Raw genomic sequence first — 23553 nt, 5'->3', positions numbered from 1 at the left:
ACCAGCCTGGCCAACATGGAGAAACTGCATGTCTACTAAAAATACAAAAACTAGCCGGGCATGGTGGTGTGCACCCGTAATCCCAACTACTTGGGAGACTGAGTCAGGAGAATAGCTTGAACCCGGGAGGCGGAGGTCGCAGTGAGCCGAGATGGCGCCACTGCACTCCAGCCTGGGCGACAGAGCGAGGCTCTGTCTCGAAAAAAAAAGAAAGAAAAAAGAAAGAAAGTAAGTGTGGCCAGAAGAAGTTCAATTCTGAAGCCCTCACAACAACAGCCTCCGCCAGTCTCATAGGGCTCAGAGCTCTGGAGCTGGGGTGGCACTTTGACGTTGTCCCAAACTGAAGCACCGAAGGGCTAGGCTTTTATTCCCCCACATGAGTCAATTGTGAGACTGGGCTACCCCACCGGAGGGGCCGCATGGCAGCTGCTTTCAGCTAAATATAGTGTGCAGGGAGGGACCCAGCTGAACCTCCGCCAACCTTCTGCATTTCAGCAGGCAAAGCTGCGGTGGCTGGAGGAGTCCTGCCTTGGCTCTGCAGGGGACCGTAGGGAATGCACCGGGACAGCCACCACAGCCCCACGTCCATGCTTCTACCGCAAAGAGCAATTAGCTTCTTTTCTTGGGACACCCATAGAATCAACATCTGGAGACCACAAGCCTGAGACCCATTACAAGTAGCAAAAGAATTTGGACAGGATGCATTTAATCTTGAGTTAATGGTACAATGCTCAGCCAAGATAAACTTCTCAGCCTCAACATATTTTATTTTGAGAAAATGTTATTGTCAGGTACAAGGGAAACTCCTCCTAACTTAGGGGGCTCTGCCAGATGACATAAGCACTGGAGGGACCTTTCGTCTGGTGTGTTATCTTTTTCATCTAAGTAGGTCTTTCCTCCACCAACTCATCTCCCAAAAAGCTGGCCACAGTTCCTAAGTAATTCTAGCCCCTGACAGCTGCAGGAAAGAAAATAGTTGTGACTTGAAAACACACATTTTTAGGCTGGGCACAGTGGCTCACACCTATAATCCCGGTACTTTGGAAAGCTGAGGCAGACGGATCACCTGAGGTCAGGAGTTCGAGACCAGCCTGACCAACATGGAGAAACCCCGTCTCTCCTAAAAATACAAAATTAGCCAGGCGTGGTGGCGCATGCCTATAATCCCAGCTACTCGGGGGGCAGAGGCAGGAGAATCACTTGAACCCAGGAGGCAGAGGTTGCAGTAAGCCGAGATCGCGCCACTGCATTCCAGCCTGGGTGACAGAGTGAGACTCAGTCTCAAAAAAAAAAAAAAAAAGAAAAAGAAAAAGAAGAAAGAAAACAGACATTTTTGGGGCCAGGCACAATGGCTCACGCCTATAATCCCAACACTTTGGGAGGCTGAGGAAGGATCACTTGAGGTCAGGAGTTCAACACTAGCCTGGCCAACATTACAAAACCCCAACTCTACTAAAAATACAAAAATTAGCCGGGTGTGGTAACATGTGCCTGTAGAGCGGCGGAGGTTGCAGTGAGCCGAGATTGTGCCATGCACTCCAGCCTGGGCCACAGAGTGAGACCCTATTTAAAAAAAAAAAAAAAAAAAAAAAGAAAGAAAGAAAAGAAAACAGATATTTTTGGATGTCATGTTTCCAAACACCAAGTATGTTGGATTTCCTCTTTCTTCTCCCATATCTTCCCCGCTCTGGGTGGAATTCAAATGGGGAATTAAAGCAAACACTTTGAGCCTAATTTCCAATCCTTACATTTTTATTGAGCACCTACTATATGGCCAATGTGTTGGTAGTTATTGATACTAATAACAACCACCATTCACTGCCTGTTATGGGCCAAGTACTGTGCAGATATTACTTTGCATGCTTATAAGGATGATAAAGATTAGATGGATGTTAAAATTATTCCATTTGTCTCAGAGGGAAAATGGAGCTCTACTAGATTAACCAATCTGATCAAGTCAGTGATGAACCCAACCCATGATAAAGGAGTTCAGTTTTAAAAAACTCAAGGGCTTCCCATCTGTCATAGAGTCTAGTGAATAGAAAGAACTCAATAAATGCACTTAAAGCATTTTTAAGTATGATTGAGCCATTTAGGCTGCCGGGTGGGCATGGGGGCTGTGGGGCTGCCTACAGCCCCAGGGTATGCCGTGTAAGTATGACACCCCGACCCGCTTCTCAGAAAGGTCTGGCACTCTCAGTGAACTTGAGAAAGCCACTGTTAATCCTAAGTTTGGAATTTCTACTGGCAGGACAGGCAGTTTACACCCAGAAAAGGGGCTGCCTCTTGGTCCAGAGCTCTCAGTTCTCTGCCCCAAGGAAGCCATGGGTGGCCGGTGTGATTCCCATTTGCACAGAAACAGGAGGACTTGGCAGTCCCTTCTAAGGGAGCTTTGCTTTAGGGCTAGGATAGGCCAAGGATAGGATGGGATTGGCCAGAGAGAGCATCCTAGAGCTCACCTTTATCACAGAACCTCAAAGCACACAAAGTGCTAGAAGTAAATACCAGGGCAGAGACTTCCAGGGTAAGGCCTTCTCTAAATCCACTGTTCTTCTTGACCCCTACTTCCCACGGTGTCTACATCAGAAATCTGGGAGGGGCATTGTACTGTAGTGGAGGGAAACCAGGCTTTGGAGTCAGAAGGGCTGGGTGTGAATCCAGGGTCTCCAGCTGGATGACCTTGGGTAAGTTACTTAGCTTGTCATAGCCTCAGTTTTCTCTTTTGTAAAATGGAGCTAGTAATCCAAACACCAGACAGATTGTTCTGAGGAATAAAGGATATTGCAGCTGTAAAATGCTGGTCCTTACTATTTGAAAATAAATCTTACATCTGCTTTCCCCTTCTCAAAGATGTGTGATTATTCCTGCACAGACATGCGACTATTCCTATACGTTTATTTTTACCTGTCCTTCTTCTAAAAATAATTGGAGGCAGCTGGTTTAATGACAAGACCAAAATAGAAGGCTCTCTCTCCCCTTTAATCTCTGCTCTCAAACACTTAGTGCAGGTGGCTATGTCACATCGAAGGAGTGGGAAGTAACAGAAGTGAGAGACACGTATTCAGCAGGTAGTATGCCAGCCATGGGAGACTCAGAACGGACAAATGCCCGCCTTCACAGAACTCACTATCAAAGGTGGCATGCAGCCTGTGAGCCATTCCACGTGGGCTTTCAATCCTTTGAGTTCTGATAATTCTACCTACTTCATATTTCTTTTTCTTTTTATTTTATTTTATTATTATTTTTTTTTGAGATGGAATCTCACTCTGCTGCCCAGGCTATAGTGCAGTAGCATGATCTCAGCTCACTGCAACCTCCACCTCCCAGGTTCAAGTGAATCTCCTGCCTCAGCCTCCTGAATAGGTGGGATTACATGTGCTCACCACCATGCCCAGCTAATTTTTTGTATTTTTAGTAGAGATGGGGTTTCACCATGTTGTCCAGGCTGGTCTTGAACTCCTGAGCTCAGGCAATCTGTCAGCCTCAGCCTCTCAAAGTGCTGGGATTATAGGCGTGAGCCACCATGCTTGGCCCCTACTGAGTATTTCTAGGACCCATCTACTTCTCCTTAGCCTCTCGGCCATGACTCTAGCTTGGGCCCTCTTTTTCTCTCGTCCAGATGTCTGCATCTTAATTGGTTGTCTGCACTCTTGTTGTCTTCCAACATTTTCTCTACGCTGTAGGCAGTGTACATGGCTCAGTTTCTCTGCCTAAACGTTCAGTGGCTTCCCGGGAACCTGGGAAGAAGCTTAGCATGGCTCAGAAGATCCTTGCTTCTCTCTCCTGGGTCCATTCACACTTTCCAGCTCCTCTTTCCTCCATATGGAGCTTCTCTCCTGAGTGTGCCACTCTTTCCATTTTCAATGTGCTTCCCTTAGCCAGGAATCTTGTTCATCTAACTCAGCTTGGCGGTCACTTCATTCATTTCATTCATTCATTCACTCACTCAGGATTGACTGAGTGCCCACTATATTCTGAAAGATGTGCTATATTCTAGTAGGGAGACAGCCAAGAAACAAGTGCACATGTTAACAAATGACATATCTAATTTCTGTTAATGGCAACTGTTCTGAAGCACAGTGGGGCAGGGAAGGAACTAGAGAGTGGCAGGGTGCTGTTTTGGATATGGTACGCAGGGAACACGGAAGTAAGGGAGTTGGTCATGCAAAGAAGAATAGGCGGGACACAGATGTTCAAGGTTAGGGGAAATATGTGCAAAACCTCTGTGGGAATAAAGCTGGAATGTGGAGAAAAGAGCAAGACATTCAGAGAGGCAGCGGCAGAGAGAAAGGGGCCAGTGGTGAGAAGTGAGGTCTGGGAGGAGGACTGGGGCACTTGTGGACTTTGCCTGACAGCTCCCCACCACTCTCTCCAGCTCTGACCTCAAGGGCAGCCTGTATTTTTCCAGTTTTTCTGCTTGGGACTCTGTATTGTAAGTGAATGCTGAAGTATCCATGTTCCCAACAACACTATAGTCTTTTTATTCTTATTGACAATTTAACTTCTGCAATAAGGTAGGTTCTCAATATATATCTGTGGGTGATTGAATGACTAGCAGGAACAAGAATAGAGATGAAAGAAGATGTCATTTTAGCACCCTGCAAAGTAGCCCATGACAAGCGGTAGGTAAGGGTTGACTGCCTGGGAGTGAGGCCAGAGGATTCTGCATGGCGGGCAGGGTTGGGAATGGAGGGAAGCAGAAATCCCCTGGACAGGAGATCAGCTGAAGGAAGTGGTCTCCTATCTTAGTGCATCTTGGCAGGCTGAAAGGAGAAGGCTGGGGTGAGGAATTTCTGGCAAAGGGGATTCCTACACGTAAGGTTGAGGCTTATTTGGAAAACAATGAGTAGACCACAAACTTATTTCTTGTAACAACATGGAAAGAGCACAGAGCAGGGAAAGAGTCCAGGTATCCCCCACGCCTCTGGGCCTGGAGTCTGGCGGTGTGAGGGAGGGGTGGACTTGGGTGTCTTTGTGAGTTTCCATCACTCTGAAGTTCCAGGAGCCAAAGAGCCCTGAGCCCATGACCGGCTGGACAGAGAAGGGAGGTTTCAGGATGCTGGTGCTGCAGTTAGCTCAGATGAGCCTGTGCTTGGCTCCCTGGGTGCAGACCACCAGTGCAGAGCTCAATGGATGCACAGTGGGTCTGCAAGGCTGCCTGAGGCAAATCCATCACTGCTGCCTGGCTCCGAGATGGAAGCCTAGTGAGTCCAGAGATCATCCATCTCATGCATCTTCCCACCCAAGGCAGAATTCCTTCCGTGTTAGTTTCCTAGGGCTGGCATAAACAACCCCCACAAACCGGATGGCTTAAACAACAGAAATGTATTCTCACAGTTCTGCAGGCTAGAAGTCTGAAATCAAGGTGTTGGCAGACTCCCTCTGAAACCTCTGGGACAATCCTTCCTTGTCTGCTCCTAGACCCTGGTGGTATTCTGGCAATCTTGGGAGTCCCTGGCTTGTAGCTGCATCACGCCAGCCTCTGCCTGTCTAGACGTGGACTTCTCCCTGTAGGCCTCTGTCTGCATATGACTGTCTTTTTGTAAGAACACCTGTCATATTGGATTAGGAGCCTATCCTACTCCAGTATGACCTCGTCTCAACTAACACCTGCAACAGCCAGATTTCCAATACAGTCACATTCTAAGGCACTGGGGGTCAGGACTTGGACATATCCTTTTCAGGGGAGGGGGGTGCAATTCAACCCATACACCATCCGTGCCGTCCCCAGCAAGGGGTCTTTCAGCCTCTGGCGGGCGCCCCCACTGAGGGGACAGGGCCTGCAATGCAATCAGCTCTTTGCCAGATTGTACCCTCTTCCCCCCTCCTCCCTCTCTTCCTTCCTCTCTCCCACAAATATTTATCAAGACATTAATATATTCCAGGAATGGTGCCAAGCCCGGGGTGCCCAACAGTAAACAAAACAGAGACTAGGGGAAAGGCTTTTGTTACATCATCCTCTCCCACAGGTCCCCTGAGGCCACGCAGCGCATGTGGCTGCACCCTGAATGACTGAAGACAGTGATGGACTCCCCAAGGCTCCCGTGGGTCGAACCCCTGTGGCTTCTTTACATATTTCTCGCATGGAGGGTGATTATATATGTGATGGACTAAACCAGGACACTTTTGAGAATGAACATGGGTGCCATTGGTAATTACACCGAGACACAGCAGTGTCCGGGACCAACTCAACACTCAGTCGGCTCATGGGGCACAGGTTTCCCGGTCCTTCCCTATGCTGACTGCTCTTCTCCTGATGTTTGGTGGTCTGCCTCCTTTTAAACCATTGTGCTCCCAGAACTGATTCCCATATGTGTCTGCCATAGTGGAAAATACCAAATAGGCAAGGAGATCATTTCAATACTATCTGCTCAACACCTTAATAGAGGCAAGAGAGAAGGCAGAGGAAGAAACAATTGACTGTTTCTGAGAGAGTGGAAGATGGCTTCGCAGAGGAGCTGCTATCTGAGACGGATAGCATGAGTAGGAGTTTCCCCAGGCAGGGAAGGTGTTGTTGTTTCTCCTCAGGGTAGAGGGGAGAGCAGGGTTCCCTGCGTGTCTGTTGCTGAATGTGACTCATGCTGTTTTCCTGCTTTGAGCCTGCTCTAGGGTGTTATGGGCAGGATGGACTTGTCCTGCATGCTTGTTGTTCCACCGTGTTTCTGATCTTCAGATTTATTGTAAGGAAGAACAGCCGATGTACAGGCAGAACTTGACAAATGAGGCAACAAGCAACTTGATCTGGGATCCATCGTCCTCCAGACCCCAGAAGAAGTGAGTCATTTACAAGCGTTTGTTGAGAACAGGCTTCACTGATGGGTCTGTGCTGGTCTCTGGGAAGACAAAGATCACATGTAGTCACTGATCTCAAAGAAATTGACCCAGGCAGCAAGACACATGCATGCAATTAAATTATACCAAAATATCTAAGGGCCATCACACACCATTATAAGTTTTGTGCACATTTTGGGAATACAGAGAAAGTCACAGGTAATTCCAGCCGGAGGAATACAGTTGGCTTTCACTGAAGAACTTTGAGGGCTTCAAGGGCCAAGTCACACATCACAGCTGGAGAAGAAGAGGCTCAGAGGGGTGAACACATAGGAAATGCTTGGGGCAGGACCAGTCTTTGGGGCCAATGGTGTGGGTGGGGCAGAGGGGAGAAGAGGAGACAGATAAGGGAGGCTGCCTTGGGATGCAGAACAGGGAGCTGCTGGGGTTGCAAGCCAGCATCGCATCTGGTCAAGTGTCCTCACCCCTGCCTTCCCTTCTGCTAAGGTCTAAGCACCAGTGTAGTGGCCACCCCAGCAGCCTTGGACCCCTGAAGGCTTGAGCACCAAAGCACACACAGCTGCCTCTGGCTGAGTTCTGTGGTCGCCTGCACCCCCTCCTCCTGCTTCCCCCAGAGGTAGGCCCTTCCATTGCCAGGGGCCGCCTCCTCTGAGGTGAGTAGTGCTGGTCCTCTCGAGGGACACAGACACTCTCACAGCCCGGGTTGATACCACCAAGAGTGAATCCTCACTAGCCCTCTAAAATCGGAAAAGGGGACCCATCGCAGACAGTGCTGGGTTCAGCTGTGTGGACATCGACAGGGCTGAGAAGAGAATGTCAAACCCCAAAGTGTCTCCAGCCCTGTGCCTTCCCATCCTGGGTGAGGGGAGTTCTGCAGGGTCACTGGTGTGCTTGTCTCCTGGGGTTCATAAATCATGTCTTTGGGGAGGCCTCCCTCACCCTGCATGGCTGGAGCAGGCCTCTCTCTGTCTCTCTCTCTGGCGCTCCTGGGCTCCTATGGAGCATTGACAACAGGGTACCACAGTTGGGCATGTCTGCATCTTCGTGCCTTCTGGGCTGGGAGCATCCAGAGGGCAGCGAGTGGGGCCTCCTTGTTTCTGAATCCTCAGAACTGGCACACACAGTAGGTGATCAACAAATGTGCATGGAAAAAGAAAAGTGAGCAAAAGAGGAAGGAAGTGGATGGAGGAGGTCATCGAGAAGGAGGAACGCAGTGCTTGCAGTTGAGAGCAGGATGCACTGGGATTTCATTGGGTCTGACGCATTTTTGCCCTTGTGAACCCCATCCTTTAAAAAAAGATTAATAGTTGGCTGGGCACAGTGGCTCATGCCTGTAATCCCAGCACTTTGGGAGACCTAGGCAGGCGAATCACTTGAGGCCAGGAGTTTGAGACCAGCCTGGCCAACATGGTGAAACTCCGTCTCTACTGAAAAATACAAAAATTAGCCAGGTGTAGTGGCGCATGCCTGTAATCCCAGCTACTCAGGAGGCTGAGGCATGAGAATCACTTGAACCTGGGACGCAGAGGTTGCTGAGATGACCCTGCTACACTCCAGCCTAGGTGACAGAGTGAGACCCCATCTTAAAACAAAAAAAAAGTACAGCAGGCCTAGACACTGTGCTACTGTGTCCAATGAGGGAGCTGGCCCAGAGCGCAGTGGGCACCTAGTAAGGAAAGGGACTACCAGGCCCCAGCCAAACAAAACTGACCTTTTGTTGCAGCAAGTTCCTGGAAGCCCCCTCTTGTGCCAGACATTAGCCATTTGATTGCTGGATCTTGGGAAGGCCAGAGGATGGAGGCAGGGGCTGAAGTGGTGGGCAAAGAGGCATGTCAGGAGATTGGAGCAGTGACTCTCCATTGACTGTGCGGCAAGTTCTTAGTATTTAAAAAATGGGTATGGACATCCTGACACCTTCTTTTTGTTTTGTTTTGTTTTGAGATGGAGTCTCACTCTACCGCCCAGGCTGGAGTGCAATGGTGCAATCTGGTTCACTGCAACCTCCACCTCCTGGGTTCAAGCAATTGTCCTGCCTCAGCCTCCAGAGTAGCTGGGATTATAGGCATGGCCACCACGCCCGGCTAATTTTTGTATTTTTAGTAGAGACAGAGTTTCACCATGTTGGGCAGGCTGGTCTCAAACTCCTGACCTCAGGTGATCCACCCACCTCAGCCTCCCGAAGTGCTGGGATTACAGGCGTGAGCCACCACGCCCGGCTGTGATACCTTCTATAAGGCTTGGATGGAAGTAGAAATAACAAAATATGGCCACTGCAAAAATGCAAGATGAAGAAAAAGAAGGCAGCCAATCCAAAGGCCAGGTTTCTGATCTGGGTACCAGTGAAAGAGACAATTCATTGGCAGGAGTAGTCTTCAGGGGAGAGATAATGAGTTCTGTTTGGGACACATTGGATGTGGTGTATCTCTGGGATTTCCAGAAAGCTATGCCAGTGTTGAATAGAAGGGTGCAGACTTTCTAGGAAATAAGATGGGGATGTAAACAGAGATGTGGGAGGTATCAGTCGGCGCATAGTAGGCTCTCAACTAGTCTGTCTTGATTTGGTGTTGCTGACACCCCTGGGCTGAATGAGAAACCCCTAATGTGAACACATCAGCCCAGCTTGGGAGGTGACGGGGAGGACCTCACGCAGACTGACTTTAAGGAAAAGCACAGAACATCCTTTGTCTGATTATGATCGACACAGACACCTGGAGGGCATATCTCAGCTCAAAGTTTCCTAGGTGTGCTGGGCTGTCAGAAGTCAGCAGGAGGGGCTGGCAAGAGTTTGTCTTGAATCTTGAAATCTGGGAGGGAGATGAATAAGAAACTGCATTTTCCAAACCCTGAAGCAATACTTATTTTTCCTTCACATCTACTTCTCTAAGTGTATTTTTTTAATCTTGTTGGTACATATTATATAATCACATTGTTCAAATATTTGAGAAGGTGATTACACCAACATTCAATTTTAATTGGTACTTATGTTAATATGTCAGATGTTCTCAGGAAAAATTAATTAGGACTAAACAATTGATTGACGGTCTTTAAAATCCAAACTTTCAAAAACGAACCCGTTTCATAACCCATACCACAACTGTGGGGTTAATTTGGATCATAGCATTTATTAGCTCAGGGATGATCTTCCTTAAGACCACATGCTAGTCTATCAATAAGAAATAAAGGCCGGGCACGGTGGCTCATGCCTGTAATCCCAGCACTTTGGGAAGCTGAGGCAAGCAGATCACCTGAGGTCAGGAGTTCGATACCAGCCTGTCCAACATGATGAAACCCCATCTCTACTAAAAATACAAACATTAGCCGGATGTAGTGGCATATGCCTGTAATCCCAGGTATATGGGAGGCTGAGGCAGGAGAATCGCCTGAACCTGGGAGGCAGAGGCTGCAGTGAGCCGAAATTGTACCACCACACTCCAGCTTGGGCAATGGTACAAGACTCCGTCTCAAAAAAAGAAAGAAAAATGCAATACATACAGTTGAGCCAGGCATGTTGGCTCACACCTGGAATCCCAGCACTTTGGGAGGTTGAGGCAGGCAGATCACCTAAGCTCGGGAGTTCAAGACCAGCCTGGCCAACATGGTGAAACCCCGTCTCTACTAAAAATGCAAAACTTAGCCGAGCGTGGTGGCATGCACCTGTAGTTCAGCTACTTGAGAGGTTGAGGCAGGAGAATCACTTGAACCCAGGAGGTGGAGGCTGCAATGAGCCGAGATCACGCCACTCTACTCCAGCCTGAGTAACAGAGCAAGACTCCATCTCAACAAAACAAAATAAAACAAAACAAAAATACAGTTAAGAAACAGAACTTAAAATAACTTAGTCCAACTTCCTATCTAAGATAGAAATCCCTTCTATAGCAAGTCAGATGCTTCACCAGTCTCTTTTTCAATCCTGTGAGTGACAGAGATCTCAGTAACTAACAAGACAGCCCCCTCCATTATTGGCTTGTTCTAATTGCTACCAAATTCTTTATGTCATACTGGAATAGAGTTCCCTGTCGTTTCCTCTTGTCAGCTATAAATTTCACTTTCTGGAGCAACAGCAAAATTCCATTTCCCGTTAGAAGATTCCTCCAAGAATTGACTCCTTGAAGAGAGAAAAACAAAAGGCTTATGAGATATCATACTCTCCTCCCTGGTGATTATATTAGGGTGAAGCTCTTGGGAGATATGTAGAGGACTTCATTTCACATGGTGGTGTTATAAGTCTACAAACTTAGAGTATTTTAGAAACCTTTGTTCTAAGGACAGGTGCGGTGGCTCACGCCTGTAATCCCAGCACTTTGGGAGGCCGAAGCGGGTGGATCATGAGGTCAGGAGTTCAAGGCTAGCCTGGCCAAGATGGTGAAACCCCATCTCTACTAAAAATTAGAAAAATTAGCTGGGTGTGGTGATGGGCACCTGTAATCCAAGATACTCAGGAGGCTGAAACAGGAGAATCACTTGAACCCGGGAGGCAGAGGTTGCAGTGAGTTGAGATCGTGCCACTGCACTCAAGCCTGGGTGACAGGGTGAGACTCCATCTCAAAAAAAAAAAAAAGAAACATTTGTTCCAAAAGGAGTTCTGAATAGATTGGTTAATTTTTGTGGCTGCACTTGGATATAATTTGTTTGAAAGATAGCACACCTTAAGGTCTTACCTAAGCTTTGCTCATTCGGGTGGATGAGCACCCCCCAAGACCACCAAGATGATTACTATACAATATTAAAGATTTTATTTTAAAATCAAATTGTATGCATGAGTGTGTATTGATAAAAAAAAATTTAATTATGTGCACGAGGTTAAATGCAATCTTAAAGACGGCATCAGGGAAGCTTCATAAACAAATGTGCACTTTGGAGTCAGGTTGTGCCGTGTTAGAATTCCAGCTGTGCCACTTATTAACCGTGTGACCTTGGGCCCCAGTTTCCTCAGATGGAAAGTGGGTATGAAAATAATTAACCTTGCAAGGCTGGAGTGAGTATTAAGTACAAAAACACCTATATTCAGCCTGGGATGTAGCAGGCACTCAATAAATGGAAAGATCAGGTTTGTAGATCCTAATTTTAAACACGAGAGAGAATGTTCATTTAATTTATTTAGAAAGTTAAATAGTAAGAACAGAGATATACAATCTAGTAAAAAATATTTCAAGGCCATATGTTTAAAGTGTCTGTCAGTGTTTAAAAATGTGAGATTAAAATGTAACGACACCCAATTGTTATTTTAAAAACTCAAACCATCAATAGAAAAACAAATGAAAATTTCTTCACTGTCTCTCCATTTCAATCCTCAGTCCCATTCCCCAATAATTTTGCTAAACGGTTTGGTGTACAACCTTCCAGATATGCTTATACAAGCACGTTAAGATGTATTCCCTTCAAAAATGAACTCATGCCATACACATTGTTCTGCCACTTCTTTTTGCATCTGACACTATATGATAGACATGAGCTCCAGCTCCGTCCTCTTCACAGCCAGGTATTAATATTATTATTATTATTTTTTTTTTTTTCAGGCAGAGTCTTACTCTTGTCACCCAGGCTGGAGTGCAGTGGCGTGATCTTTGCTCACTGCAACCTCTGCCTCCCAGGTTCAAGCGATCCTCCTGTCTCCTGAGTAGCTGGGATTACAGGCACGCACCACCATGCCTGGCTAATTTTTGTATTTTTAGTAGAGACGGTGTTTCACCATGTTGGCCAGGCTGGTCTTGAATCCCTGACCTCAGGTGATCCGTCCATCTTGGCCTCTCAAAGTGCTGGGATTACAGGCATGAGCCACTGCACCCAGCCACTGCCAGGTATCACTAAGATGGGTTTTTAAGAGAGGGCTTTTGGCCAAGTGCAGTGGCTCATACCTGTAATCCCAGCACTTTGGGAGGCCAGGGCTAGAAGATCCTTTGCGGTCAGGAGTCTGAGACCAGCCTAGGCAACATAGCAAGACCCTGTCTCTACAAAAAAAAAAAAAAAAATAGCTGGGTGCAGTGACACACCAATACTCCCAACTACTTAGGAGGCTGAGGTGAAATGATCGCTTAAGCCGGGAAGGTCGAGGCTGCAGTGAGCTATGATCGCACCAGTGCACTCCAGCCTGGGAGACACAGCGAGACCCTGTCTCAAAAATAAATAATAAATAAATAATTTTTTTTAAAAGGTTTTAAAAGAAGTAATGTCAGTGAAATGTAAGGTTTGCCCTAAGTCTACAATTCTAAAGTTTGGATGACAACGGAAAAATTCAGGTTAACATCTGATTATTTCATCTCGAAAATATGGCAGAGGTCAGACAGCAGGTGGGGAGATAATCCAGATAAGACAATTAGAGGATTCTGAATGAACAGAAATCATTTATGTAGTATTGACAACCACCTCTACAATGACGTGGTGCTCTGTCACTTACCTTGCTTTTGGCAATGGCTGCAGTCCTGCAAGGAGAGAGGGGCCCACGATTCCCATTTTAAAGAGGAGAAAACTGAGATTCACAGAAGCTGACACGCCGCTGCAAGGACAGGAGTTGGGAGTCAGGTAGAGGAAGGTGGACTTTGATTCTTTAAGGGTCTAGGCCAGTGGGTAAGCCATCAAAAGGAGCAAAGTGAGTCCTTGGCATCTGACCTCCTGCCTCGAGTAGAGCTGAGATTCCTTCCGCAATTTCAGAGGAATGCTGCTCTGTGGCATCTGGCTTAAGGGCTAAATAGTCCACAGTGTTTCGTGACTCCCTGTGATGTAGCCGGCACTGTGTTAGAAATCAGTGAATGCGGGAAAGTGGGACCCGCATTGGGTTGGCAACCATGACTTCTGTCCCAACTGGGGCATGTCACTGCCCTGAAGAGTGGTATGGGCTACAGGAGCTCTTCATTGGCTTGGAATTGAGGCAGCTGGGGGCTCCATGAGTACAGAAGAGGGAGCCTGGGAACTCACTCGTGCTGGAGTTCACAGAATGAAAATCTCTTTCATCCATCCTCATGGTTTCAGAGGTGGGTAGACAGTCTGGAATTACCTAAGGCTGATCTCGTGCTATAATGAAATAGAATGAAACGAGGAAAAGGGCAAGAAATCTCATCTTTCTTTTTTTTTTTTTTGAGATGAAGTTTCACTCTTGTTGCCCAGGCTGGAGTGCAATGGCTCAATCTCGGCTCACTGCAACCTCCACCTCCTTAGTTCAAACGATTCTCCTGCCTCGGCCTCCTGAGTAGCTGGGATTACAGGCATGTGCTACCATGCCTGGGAAATTTTGTATTTTTAGTAGAGATGATGTTTCTCCATGTTGGTCAGGCTGGTCTTGAACTCCCGACCCCAGGTGATCCGCCCACCTTGGCCTCCAAAGTGCTGGGATCACAGGCATGAGCCACTGTGCCTGGCCAAGAAATCTCATCTTTCTATGCAGCTTTGGAGTGGCTGGCACAGGACAATGATGTTTAGAAAGCAAATCAAGCAGCCTAGCCCATCATCCTAGGGAAAGTCAGGGGACCTGCTCAGGAGGGACAGACACACCTTGTTCCCCTGGACTGCATCTGGCAGAGGGTGGGGACAAATCCTGGGAGTCTGGCTATCTTTGAATGAGATTAGCAATGCTGAGAGGAACTGACAGCCCATGTCAGCCTCTCTATGGGGCCCTCACAGAGAGGGTACTGTCACCCTTTTCTGGTACTATAGTGGGTCAGGAGTCTTCAGTCAGTCAGGAGGGAGATGCTGACCAACAGGACATCCTCTCCATTCTCCCCAGCCCCGCCACTAGCATGGATGGTGAGAAATGAGTCTCAGATGGAGGGATCTGAAGCAGATTCTGCCGAAAAGGTGACTCATGCCAGGGATCTCACCTTCCCGAGGCCCTAGGAGCCCCGCTTAGCTCATCTGTGCCTCTGGAGGAACCCCGGACCCTGGACCTGCAGAAGTGCTCTTTTGAGGATACTGGAGCTAGTGGCTTCTTCCAGCCCTCTTCTCAGGAGAGCCACATGTTCTTATTCTTGTGAACATTTCATTCCTTCATCGAGAAACTGAACACTCCAATCCCCAAAGGAGAATAGAGACAACTGCTGATTTCTACAGGTGGAAGAGACAAAAGCCAGAACATTCTCCTGGCTTCATGAGAAAGTGCGGGGGTTTTATTGTTTGTGTGATTTGATTGATCTGAATGTGTGGCTTTCAGTCTGGTTTTGAAACCCTTCAAGATCCCCAGAGAGGCTGGGCGCAGTGGCTCACATCTGTAATCCTAGCACTTTGGGAGGCCGAGGCAGATGGATCACTTGAGGTTAGGAGTTCGAGATCAGCCTGGCCAACATGGTGAAATCCCATCTCTATTAAAAATACAAAATTAGCCGGGCATGGTGGCAGGTGCTTGTAATCCCAGCTACTCGGGAGGCTGAGGCAGAAGAATCACTTGAACCCAGGAGGCGGAGGTTGCAGTGAGCTGAGATGGTGCCACTTGCACTCTAGCCTGGGCAACAGAACAAGACTCCATCTCAAAAAAATTTTAAAAAAATAAAAAATTGAGCTTACTGTGGAAGATATTTAATTAGCATTTTTTAAATAAAAAGTTTTGTAGCTGCAAGCAAGTTTGAAAACTACAAGTCTGCTGCCTCAATTTTCTACAGATTGCTGGTCCTGATATTCTCTTTATATTTTTTTATATATATATAAAATATATATATATATAAAATATATATATAAATATGTATATAAAATATATATATAAATATATATATAAAAAATATATATAAATATATATATATAAAATATATATATATAAAAATATATATAAATATATATATATATAAATATATATATATAAAAATATATATATATATAAAATAGTAGCTGAGATTACAGGCACCCACCACCAAGCCCCACTAGTTTTTGTATTTTTAGTAGAGATGGGGTTTCACCACGTTTGTTAGGCTGGTCTCGAACTCCTGACCTCAAGTGATCCACCTGTCTCAGCCTCCCAAAGTGCTGGGATTACAGGCATGAGCCACTGCACCCGGTCCTGACATTCTCCTTATGTACATAGAGACATAAGTCTTGTTTTGGGAGAACAGAGAGAAATCTGTCCATTCATTCCACAAAATATTTTTTGAGCACCTCCTTTGTGACAGATACAACTATGCATCATGAAAAATAAAAAGGTCTAGTAATGGCTGCCATTGCCTTTGAGGAGATTGTACTTGGAGGCACAGGTGACACTACAGCAGCCAGTTCAGAGGAAGCATTTCGAAGTGAAGTCTAAGCTTTTATCCTTGAATGACTTCATTCCAATCAGCTGTAGCTACAGACACCATTCTCTTCAAGACTTCTCTCTCTCATTTTTTATTTAAACCTATATGTATTTTAATATAGAAAACTTTTTTCATGAAACAACTTGCAGGACTAATTTAGGATTAATTAGAATATCTTCAACAGGCTGGGAGCAGTGGCTCACACCTGTAATCCCAGCACTTTGGGAGGCCGAGACTGGAGGATCATTTAAGGTCAGGAGTTTGAGACTAGCCTGGCCAGGCTAGTGAAACGTCATCTTTACTAAAAATACAAAAAAAAAAAAATTAGCTGGGTGTGGTGGTGCCTACCTGTAATCCCAGCTACTCAGGAGGCTGAGGCACAAGAATCGCTTGAACAGGGCAGATGGAGGTTGCCGTGAGCCAAGACTGTGCCACTGCGCTCCAGCCTGGGTGACAGAGAAAGACTCCATCTCACCAAAAAAAAAAAAAAAAAAAAAAAAAAGAATATCTTCAACAGTTTGCTCTAAATCATAATTATAATAAAAATCCATTAAATTTGCACTATTAAGACTTAGTATTTAAAAGATTATTTAACAAATAACAAAAATAAGACCCTGCTTTTTTCTCTAGACTTACTTTCAGCACCTCCAGTTTATGAAGCTTTCTTGACCCCGTGCTCTTGGTCTTTTCCCTCCAAACGAACCATTCTATCCAACTGGGGCCACCTTGATCCATTGGGGGGTTTTAGCATAGAGTGTAACAACCGCATGCTTGATTTGGTTTATTCCTTCTGGCTGTTTTCCCTCTTTCACGAGGGGCTGCTCTTTTAACAAGAAGGCTGTAATGTGTAACAAGAGCAAAAAGTAAGGCTTTGTTGCATTAAGCCGCTGTGATTTGAGGGTTGTTTGTTACTACAGCATACTCTCACCCATCCTGACTAATATAATCCTATCTGCCCTTGTGTCCTGGGCAAACTGTTTCTCATCCTATAGCTCAAATGTCCCTCCCAGTCTGTGAAACTATGTTCCACTCCCCCAGGGAGGGGTGGAGTCTCTTTCCTCTGGGCCATCCTTAATTGTAGCACACAATAAGTTTCATTGGATTTTTCTGTGTGGCTTATAAGTGCCTTGCAAGCAGAAGTTATAGTTATATATAGACATATACAAGTGTTTGTTGATGGACTAAATGAATGCTTGTATTTAGAAATTGCTTCCTAAAGCCTACTGTTCAGAGCTCATTTCTGAGCTGCAAAGACACAGTCTGTCACGGTAAAAGTGACATGGTGCAATCAGCAGCATCTGCCCAACAACTCAAGCTAGGTATGCAAGCTTGAAATCAAGACAGTTAGGAGAGAGAGTCCATAAGGTTTCTTTCAGACTCCAATAGTCAGTGCCCTGTGAACATAGCTGGACCAGAAAGAGACCTTCCTTGGCCAGTGTCAGGGAAAACAACACAGTCCTCCACATTGAAACAATTTGTTAGCATTTACAAGTTCACATTTTTCTGTATTTTAACTTCTAATTGGTTTCCTCTTTTGTGCTAAGAATGCCATCTGTCCCTGTGACAGGTTTTTGGATTTGATGCCACTTACCAGGAAATATGACCATTATAAGCATTGTAAGAGGATTCAAACGTGTCCATCCCAAACAGCCTTGCTTTAGGAACTCCATACAGGATCCCACACTGTTCATGTGTAGAGGTTTTACCATTTTTCACCCTGCCCAACAGAATAAAGCCCTTTTCCTCTACAATTTCTTAGAGCTCATAATATAAAGCAAGGTAACATACATGGCCCCATTTTGATTGTAGATTTCCTATCTTCTCTGTTGCAGTAAAAAGAATATTATTATCCCTATTTGTAGGTAAGAAAACTGAGGCTCATGGAAATGGACATGCCCAAGATCATATAGAAATAATAGAACCAGGTTATCAAACTTCATTTCTGAATCTAAGCCCACTGCCCTACAGGTATCTTTCCCGTATGGAATAAAAGCAGGGATAGGGCTCATTATTCCGATTTTATGAACCAGGAGAAGTTAATGGACCGATCTAAAATTCCTCAAGAAGTAAGACACAATTCTAAACTTGAAGAACTCCAGTCCTCTCCCCGGGTGACCCTGTGTTCTTACTGGGACCACCTTATACTACCTTGACTCTGCAGTACCTTCTTTCAAGCCTAAAGTTACTTGGTTACGGACAAGCCAATAAGAGTAAAGGGGTGTGGCCCAGAGAGATTTCCAGTTGAAGAAAGAATGATTCAACAGCCCCATTAAAACAAAGAGCCATTTTCTGCAGGCTCCCCCAGGACCCACATGCTATGGTCTATTGCTGCGGGGTACATGGAGCCCCTGCAGGAGGGCTGGGACTAGAAGGAAGGGAGGGAACCAACCTTTACTGGACATCCATTATAAGCCAGATGGCTACTTCGTGTAATCCTCACATGATACTAAAAGAAAGATGAAGAAATGGCCGGGTGCGGTGGCTCATGCCTATCATCTCAGCACTTTGGGAGGCCGAGGCGGATGGATCACTGGAGGCCAGAAGTTTGAGACCAGCGAAGCCAACATGGTGAAGCACCTTTTCTACTAAAAATACAAAAAAAAAAATTAGCTGGGCATGGTGGCTCGAGCCGTAACCCCAGCTACTTAGGATGCTAAGGCACAAGAATCGCTTGAACCCGGTAGGCGGGGGTTGCAGTGAGCTGAGATGGTGCCACTGCACTCCAGCCTGGGCAACAGAGTGAGATTCTGTCTCAAAAAAAAAAGAAAGAAAGAAAGATGGAGAAATGAAGACTCAGAAAAGTTGGACTATCCAACATAGCAGAATTCGCTGGCATATCTGGTGTCAGAGCTGTTCTTTCCAGCATTCGCTGCACCAGATGCTGTAGAAGATGGAAAGGCAACATGGGAAAGGGTCCTGCACTCAGGAACTGCTCATCCTGTTAGGGGAGTCACGCACACACACATGAATCTGATGAACCCCCGTGGCCGAGCACGGTGGCTCACGCCTGTAATTCCAGCTCTTTGAGATGCCGAGGCGGGAGGTCGCCTGAGGTCAGGAGTTCGAGACAAGCCTGTCCAACATGGAGAAAGCTAAAAATACAAAAATTAGCCGGGCATGGTGGCACGCACCTGTAATCCCAGCTACTCAGGAGGCTGAGGCACGAGAATCGCTTGAACCTAGGAGGCGGAGGTTGCAGTGAGCAGAGATTGCACTACTGCACTCGAGCCTGGGAGACAAGAGTTAAAAATAATAATAAAAATTAAAAAAGAACCCCCTTGTTGGGGGCAGGCAGTATAAGATTAATGGAGATTTGGGGCAGAGAACGAGTAGGGTTAGGGGAAGGGAGGACGAGATTCCTTCCAGGACAGTCTCCAGCTGAACTTTGAGGAAAGAATTTGAATAAGCAGAAATGAAAGGAAAAGACTTTCTAGGCCAGAAGTAGCAGCTTCTGGAAATGAGCAGATAGAATCACTGATATTTATCAGGGATTGTTATCTGAGTCCAAGGAAACTGAAAGGGCCAGCAGGCAGATTCTAGCAATTCCACTCAGATACTCAGGTGGCCCAGGCCGTCCATGGGGCTACAGGAATGTATCCAGCATTATAGGAAAATGAAATTAGCAAGAATGGGTGGTGAGAACGAGTGGGTGAGACCAGCCATCTACTAAGTAATCACCTGAGGAGAAGATCTGAAAACTGCAGCACAGCGCGAGGTGATCTGGACACACCCAAAGCACGTCACTGTGCCTGGAAAGTAATCCCGGAAAAAGGAGACCCCAGTCCTTCGTAGAGAGCCTGCCTGTTTCAAGGGGCAGCGCCAAATGGACTCAAAGGCCAGATCTGGCATCAGAATTCCCTGTAGCTCTTACAGGTTCCTGCTAAGATGAGGATCCCCTAATTGTGAGCCATTCCAGTGCACTGACAAATTCAAGTTTGAGGTCCACAAGGGGAAACCTATTTCTTCCCAAACTCCATAACTGTGGAGCCTGGCCCTGAGCAGCTGCCTCCAGGGACATCTTTCCCATTTTGACTTTTAGCATAAGGAAACTAAGGGAAATGAGAATTAGAACTCCACAGCAGCAGTATCACCGTCCATTCCCCGTAGCTCTTCATGGTTTGCAGTGCATTTTGACTCACTCCATCTTAGTCCTCTCTCAAATCTACATAATGCATGAAGCTGGAGGGAAGTCTTCACAGTGGAAGGGGTCTTTGAGCTGCCTCCAAGGATGCAAAATTAGTCTCTGAGGGCAGTCCAGGGTCTGCTGGACACTTCGATTTTCTAAATCAGTAATCAAATTACTGACATTAAATGAAGATAATTTTTGTTTTAAACCTAATTATGCTATTACAAATAAAACTTCCCACCTCCAAAACTCTCTCAATGGTGGGTCTCAAACTCTCCTCCAGCCTCAGATGTCAAAAAACTATGCATTTTGCCTTGGGCACATCCAACATCATATACGTTGAATGGCTTTGATGGGCATGATTCTAATCTTAATTAAAACAGTGCCCGTTTTGGTCCGTCTTGGTCTCTTTGAACCCACTCTCAGCTGACTCAGTTCAATAGCAGTTTGGTGGGAAAAATGTCAACCGGCCTGGGAAACAAAGGAGAAATTTGGGGGTGACTTTAGCCTTCACAAAAGGGTCCCTTACATCACTTGAAATGATTAACTTTACTGAAAAGTAACAAAATTATTTTTGAAAAATAACAAAAACAAAGAAATTAAATTTGCTCATAACCCCATTGCTTAAAAAAAAAAAAGTTATAGGCCAGGCACGGTGGCTCAAGCCTGTAATCCTAGCACTTTGAGAGGCTGAGGTGGGTGGATCACTTGAGGTCAGGGGCTCGAAACCAGCCTGGCCAACACGGTGAAACCCTGTCTCTACTACAGATACAAAAATTAGCCTGGTGTGGTGGCATGTGCCTGTAATTCCAGCTACCAGGGAGGCTGAGGCAGGAGAATCACTTGAACCAGGGAGGTGGAGGCTGCAGTGAGCCGAGACTGTGCCATTGCACTCCAGCCCGGGCAATAAGGCGAGACCCCATCTCAAAAAAAAAAAAAAAATTAATTAGGCATAGTGACGGGTGCCTATAATCTCAGCTACTGGGGAGGCTGAGGCACAAGAATCACTTGAACCTGGGAGGCAGAGGTTGCAGTGAGCCGGGATCACGCCACTGCACTCCAGCCTGGATGATAGAGTGAAACTGTCTCAAAAAAATAAAATAAATAAATAAAAGTTACATCAAGAAGAAGGTTTCTCTCTCCACCTGACTGATTCTCTTCTTCAAAGTAAACCCCTGTTAGCAACTTGGTGCACATTCTTCTAAATTTGTTACTGGGTTGATGCAGATATATCTAAGTATATATATATCCAAAATGCCAGACAGATTGACCTATACCTTGCTTATTTTCCTTCACGTTCAGGAACATTTCCTCAAGTCTGCAACTATAGATCTAACACATTATTTTTAGGGGGTGTATGTAATTCCACTGCATGGATATATTACACACCATTCTTCTGTTTAATTTGTGTTTGTTATGGATATTTAGATTGCTTATAGTATTTTTGTTATTGAGAATGATGCAGCCACACACATTCTTGTTTATATGCTTTTATGTGTTTGTCTTATTATTTCTCGTAGGATGGATCCTGAAGAGTGGAATTGCTTTTCCTCTTGGGACAGGCACACCAACAGTGTATGTGAGGCCCCTGCCCCCACTCCCCAGGCTGGCCAGTACTTTGGGCCAATCTGCTAGACCCAAAAATGTTAATCTCATTGAGATTTAATTTGCATTCCCCTGACTACCGGTGAAGTTGAGCATCTTTTCTTATGTTTATTGACAATTTGCATTTCTTATTCAGTAAACTACCTGCTCATATCCACCCTAGAGTCATATTTCTGTCTGCCTGTTTTTTTCCATTCAATTTGTGGGAGCTCTTTGTATACCTGGGATATACTTTGACTCATATATATGGCAAGTATTTTCTATTACTGTTGTCATCTTTTTATCGTAGTAAAATTATTCTTACATCCAGCACCCCCACCCATCCCCCGCCTTTTTTTTTTTTTTTTTTTTTTGCATTTGGGTTAGGCAGAGAGCTAGCTTTACTGTTTTCCAAATGAAGTCAATCAATCCCAAGGATTTTTAAATTATTTAATCAGTAAAAATGTACACATTTTGAGGGAGAAGGTGTGAAGATCCTAGGAGAAACTGTGCTCTTGTCCCTGAAGACAGACCCAGTAGATCTTTTTTTTTTTCTTTTGAGACAAGGTCTCACTCTGTCATCCAGGCTGGAGTGCAGTAGCATGATGATGGCACACTGCAGCCTTGACCTCCCTGGGCTCAGGTGATCTTCCTGCCTCAGCCTCCCAAGTAGCTGGGACCACAGGCACACACCCACCATGCCCAGCTAATTTTTATATTTTTTGTAGAGATGGGGTTTCACCATGCTGACCAGGCTGGTCTCGAAATCCTGGGCTCAAGCCATCTGCCCTCCTCAGACTCTTGAAGTGCCAGGATTACAGGTGTGAGCCACCATGCCTGACCAACCCAGCAGATCTTTAATTCACAATCTGGAAAAACCATCTAGAGGCGGTTGCTCTCCTAGCCAGTCACGGTTTGGGCCCTTCTCAACGTGTGTATGTGTGTGTTGTTTCTTTGTGTGTGTGTCTTAGTAAAGAGGAGATTTGTAAACTAAAATATTCTCCTCCCTCAAAAATCGCCTTAATTATAAACGAAACGCTGTGTATAACTCTATCCTAGCAGTTGGTCATTAGATTGAGGCATCCATTTCAGATGTGGGTCTCCTTCTCTGGTCCATAGTGAGCTCCTTGCGGCTGCACCTTAACTTACCTCTGTTCCAAACCTACCCAGGGGCTCAGACACAGTAGTAGATGGGTACTTGTCTCAGTTCATTTTGTGTTGCTATAACCTAATAGCACAGACTATTATAATTTATAGGTAATTTATAAAGAAAAAAATGTATTTCTCATGTTTCTGGAGGCTGAGAAGTCCAATATCAAGGTGCCAGCAATTGCTGAGGGCCTTCATGGTGTACCATCCCCTGGCAGGAAAAAGGAAAAAGAGAGCAAGAGATCAAACTCCCAGCCTCAAGCCCTTATATAATTAGCATGAATCCATTCACAAGAGTGGAGCCCTCATGACCTAAACACCTCACATTAGGTCCTGAGACAGGAATAATACAAGGTGGCTGCAGAATAATAGAAGATTCTGGGCAGCAATTTCACATGACTAGCAAAAGGAAACTGTTGAAATGGCTGCAGAGGCCATGGGCTGATAAGACCCTGAAAAACAGAGTGTGGACCAAGCTGGCTAAGACCTACTGAACCCAGCATGGCACTGGATTTGACCTAGGTTTCTCCTAGGACCTCATTATACACTCACTAACATACTAAATCACACACCCCGCTAGCATCATGACAGTTCCGAGAACACCCATATTTGGTGTAAAAATAGGTGGTGTCACAGTTCTGAGAAATCTCCTCCTTTTTCTAGGAAGGATCATGAATATTCCGCCTCTTGGTTAAA

At 45.7% G+C, this 23553-nt stretch overlaps 1 long non-coding RNA gene across 1 annotated transcript; it reads left to right on the top strand.

Annotated features, from left to right (window-relative positions):
• The first annotated feature begins 6109 nt into the window (after window positions 1-6109).
• Window positions 6110-21893, top strand: LOC129027062 (uncharacterized). Its single transcript, XR_008498164.1, has 3 exons — window positions 6110-6774; window positions 7279-7408; window positions 21645-21893. It is a non-coding gene; the product is annotated as an uncharacterized LOC129027062 (long non-coding RNA).
• The last annotated feature ends 1660 nt before the right edge of the window (window positions 21894-23553 follow it).

Source organism: Pongo pygmaeus, chromosome 12 (assembly GCF_028885625.2).
Source record: "Pongo pygmaeus isolate AG05252 chromosome 12, NHGRI_mPonPyg2-v2.0_pri, whole genome shotgun sequence".
Classification (NCBI taxonomy): Eukaryota; Metazoa; Chordata; class Mammalia; order Primates; family Hominidae; genus Pongo; species Pongo pygmaeus.
The sequence above is the reverse complement of the archived record's forward strand: the minus strand, read 5'-3'. Positions and strand labels throughout refer to the sequence as shown.